The sequence below is a fragment of the Netta rufina genome (assembly GCF_964035555.1).
Source record: "Netta rufina genome assembly, chromosome: 8".
Lineage (NCBI taxonomy): Eukaryota > Metazoa > Chordata > Aves > Anseriformes > Anatidae > Netta > Netta rufina.
Window position 1 is genome coordinate 8,221,690 of NC_140131.1, and position 4,786 is coordinate 8,226,475.

Sequence of the window (4,786 nt, forward strand, 5' to 3'; positions counted from 1 at the left end):
GGCTGTGAGAGAACTGCTGATTTTCTCTTTCACACTGGACTTTGGCGCACGTTCGTCTTCATCGCTTCCCTTGTAATAATTAACAAGGTAGAGAAGGTGTGAGTGGGGAGCCCCGTGTTGTGGAGAGGCCCAACGGGCGGTCAGCAGGCAGGGAGCACACATTAAGCTGTGCATTCACTGCACAGATAGCAACAGGGGGAAAGACAGGAGAGGAGACAGCTGAGCCTTCTCGGCAGGCTCCTTGGCAGCAGCAAAGGAGTTAAGCTGCTTGCGTGACAAGCAGAGTCGCTGCCAGGTCCCCTGCGTGACACCAGGAAAGCTGCAACAGCAGCAGGAGCAGCAGCTGTCTTGGGCCACAGACAGGTAGGAGGGGGCCATGCCCCATGCAGTGACAAGCTGTGAGCCACCAGACCCTCCTCCCTGTCCTGGCACAGCAGGGCCATTCCCCAGCTCCGTGGGATGTTTCGCTCTTCACCCTGTGACACTCAGGGTGGGTAGAACCTGTGCCTCCACCTCCCTCTGCTCTGGGACCCTGCTTAGAAGCACTGGGGGGAGGCCATGAAGGTCCCTGTGGGTGCTCGAGTTGATGGTCAAAACACAAGTGCGGGGGACAGGCAGATGGACGCAGCCCTGCAGGAGCAATCCCCCGAGCCTGGAAGACTGTGGGGTGGGGAAACTGTTTTTTCCCCCATCTCATCTCTGCCATGCTCAGATGTGGCTGCAAAGGTTCCTCCTGCCCCTGCCTGCAGCTGTCTAGCACCGCCAGCCCTCCGAGTCAGGGAGCGTGTCAAGCCACCCCCCTACTCCCTTGGGACAGCTCTGGGGGGGCTGCCCAAGGCTCCTTCTAGCACCGAAAAGCTGCTGTGGAGCTGAAGCTGGCACAAGCCTTCTCCTGGCAGTCCCCAGACCTCAAAGCAGAACCATCTCTCACCACCCCGCCATGTTCTCTGCTGTCCATAGCTGCCTCCTCCCCACGAAATATCAAGTGGGACATTTAAACTTATGCAAGCTTCATTTGCGCTTGGTTGCGAGAGAAGCATCAAACCCACTCTCTCATTTTGTTTTATCCCCATCTCTCCCAGTGTTTCCTTGCAAATGCTGGCTACCTACTTGCTAATTAATTGCACTGCTAACGGACGGCCCCTGTCCTCCCCCGCTCCTGAGTCTGAAGCTCTCTGGGAGCGGTGCCTCCCCATAGTCTCATTATCCACAAGAGGCTTTTCAAGACTGAAATGTTTCAACAAGCTGAAGGAAAGTTACCAGAAATTAAATATCTGGAAGCCTAAATCCCCTGGTGCAAACAGGCAGCTCTCTGCGCACGGTGCTGATTTACACTCACCCACACACTTCCCTCTTAACATCACAGCACCCAAAAGCAAAAAAAGACAGTCTCTTAATCTTGAAATTCATCAAATTCCTGCCCATGAATCAAACAAAACCAGTATCTCCTGTCTTCCCAAAGCAGAAATCCTACTCTCTGTGGGGGTACCCAACCCAACCCCTTTCACCCCACCATCCCAAGGCCCTGAACCAGCACCAATTAACACAGGCAAGCACTTGAAAGCTTGCGCCCTGAAAAGTAAGTACACCTTGCAAGCCATTCCCGGCAGCTCCAAGGTACCACAAGCCATCTGAACCAACAAGAATGACACTGACTTCTGCCTGAAGGACCCTGCCAAGTGTTATTTCGCTGAATGCACCGTCCCAGGCTGTAAGGGCTGACCCCTTGCTAGTGCAGCAGGGTAGGACTGCACCGCCTGCATCTCCATTGAGGATCATACCTTGAGCCTGTCTGCAGCTGTGCTCTTCTCCTCTTCAGGGCAGTCCTGTGACCCTCCTGTTGCTGGTCCTGCTCATGCACTGCTCCGTGGGGCTGGCCGTGGAGGTGTGCCCCTCCACGCCCCCAGGGACACCCATCCCTGTCCCTGCCCCAGCCGAGGGGATGACACATCCCAGTGACGTTTGTGTGGCTCCTGGCCCCGCTGCAGGAACCCCGGGTGAGGAGCGGGTGCATGGTGCGAGGTGCATGGCTCTGGCAGCCCCGGCAGCAGGGCAGCGCTTATCTCCTGCTCACCATGCTCTTAAGTCAACATTGGCAGGCATTCACCCCTGGGAGATGTGGCACTCCTTGCCCTGGGAATGGATGGGGCGGAGGAGGAATTCAGGTGCCCAGGAAACAATAAATATTCAACACAGTGATGAACAAACAAGAAGGCATTGGAGTGAAAGCTATTACAGCAGCAGAAGCCCGGCGGGTGCCAGCAGGCAGGTTTCTATTGATTCTGGGGGGGGCAAATTCGTTTGATCCCACTTATCCGCAGGGGACATGGCAATGCACCTTGAGCACTCTGGTTAACTGCACAGCGCCCTCCCCAGCAGGCAGAGCAGCTCAGAGCCTCTCAGTCATGTCGGCAAAGCCTAATTTTGCTTCCCCAGAGCCAAGGGACAGGATGACTTATTTCATCCTTGTTGGTAGTGGCTGCAGAAGAGCTGGGCGTGGAGGGCAGGGGTGGGCTGGTGAGCATGGGGGACCCATGGCATGACCAGGATCTGGTGGAGATGTAACGGGCACATAGGGCTGAGCAGAGGTGGGAGATAGAGACCTCCACCTGCATCTCCTCCTCCTCCTGAAACACCTTTCCTTCTCCCTACAGAACTTGCTCCTTTTTCAGCCTCTCACATGGGAGCATAGCTTGCAGCTGGGGGGCAGGAGGCAGCCCCTGCAGCTCAGATGGTGGGGTTAGGGATACCTGACGTGCCCCATCTCCTTGGCCAAAGCTGGTTCCATTACCACTGAGCCCTGCAGCCACAGCCTTCCCCAGCACCACAGTAACATTCAGCAGAGGAGCAGGGCAGACCGCAGAGGAGCAGCAATCCCCCAAACCCCACTGTTTAAGCAGTATCTCAGAGCTGCAGCCCACCTGCCGGAGCCCTCCTGGAGCACAGCAATGCGGCTCCATTAATGTGCTCTGCTCTCCTTGCAGTAAAAGTGACAGGACGTTTAGTGTCCTCTTGTGGAGTCTGTTCTCTGACTCATGTCACAGCAGCTGAGAATGAGCCCTTCAGGGACTGGAAATTATAAGCGACGTTTCAAAGAGTGCAGCTCAAAAAAAAAAAAAAAAAAAAAAAAAAAAGTGCTGAAGAGCAAGTGCTTCTGGAGCAAAGGATGTTCGGTTAAGTGACAGGCAATTATTTTCGCAAATGTTAACGAATAAATGGACTTCCTCTTCATTATGAAGCTACTTCACAGTCGTCAGCAAATAGCTCCAATGACAATTAGTGAATTTCTAAATAGATTGAGGAATTAGCCTGTATACAGATAACAATGCAATGAGGCAAGACAATAGCCAAGCCTCTCTTCTCACCTTACCTCCTGGGGGTATTTTTTTCTGCAGGCTGGATGGGAGAGGCGTTCAGCTAACCTGTATTTTCTTCTCAGCCCTTTCTCAGAGGGAATGACTCTCAAATAAAATCCCACAGTTTAATTTCGGTTTGATACGAATGAGCTTTAATGTATTTAATGTTTAAAGGCAAGCAACTCTGCCTGCTCCCGAGGAGCAGCCTGGTGGGGAGCAGGCAGAGGCAGCGGGAAGAGGAGCAGACCCCCGGGAAGCCGCGGCGGTGCTACCACAGCTCTTTTCTTCCCTCTGCAGGCCACACTCCGATTTTCACTCCTGGACTGTCCCATAAGCCTGGAGCAAGTCCATCAACGCTCCTTGCGTTCTATTATTATTATTATTATTATTATTATTATTATTATTATTATTATTATTATTATTTTACCCTGGGGTGAGTCAGGGATAATTGCTATGAAGTCAGAGGTATAAACACCACGCAGAAGAGCCAAGGAAGGTGCTGGTTTCAGTACCTTGGTAGGTTTCTCTACATGCCCATCTCACCAGGAGGGATCCATGCATTGGAGGTGACACCTGCCTGCCCTTACAGTCACTTACCTGCTCCTCACTCTCTCCTGACCATCACCTGCAGCTCCTGCCTGAACGCTGTGGACCACTGACCCTATCATCTGTGTATACATGTAGATTAAGGAGATTCTTGGCATACAGGTCAGTTTCAAACTAGCACACGAGCTGATATGCCCTGCGCCATGTGTGGTGCTACCAGACGTTTTAGTCTAGGTTGAAATGAACATTTCTGTGAGTGGAGCCTCATCCCACCTGCTTTTTACTCCAACTCCATCACCTGCCAACCTGAAGAAGGGTTTGTGCCTCCATGTTCAGCTGAGCTGGGAATCTGAGAATCTTCTGTGACCGCTGGGAAATCCAGCTGAGATGCCACAGGTGGAGTTTCAAGTTGCACTTGCCCAGAAAAATAATTCTAGGACCGAGTAGACTTAGGCTGGATAAAATATGTCATATTTACAGAGTGACTTTTCTGACTGAGAGCCAGACTTTGAAAGATATTAGCAAGGGTAAAACATTAAGTGACAGAACAAGGACACTTCAGATGAAGGATGTTGTTCTCCCTTTAATTTACTTCCCTGTACAGCCTTGCAAAGATCTCAGCAGAGTAAGTGTCCTTATTGATGGATACGCTATCCTTGTTAAGATGGGACAATATACTTATTTACAGCTTTCATCATTGTCACGACGGCACAAAGCAAACAGATATAACTAATGAAGATTTAGCTATTACGTAATGTCTTTGTCAAATCCATGCAGAAGTCTGGGTAAAAGCCCTGGGAATAAATCTTTTTTCTAAGAGCATTTTCAGCGAATTTAAGACATGAAGGGATCTGTGTGTAGTTTATGTTAGGACTCTGGGTATT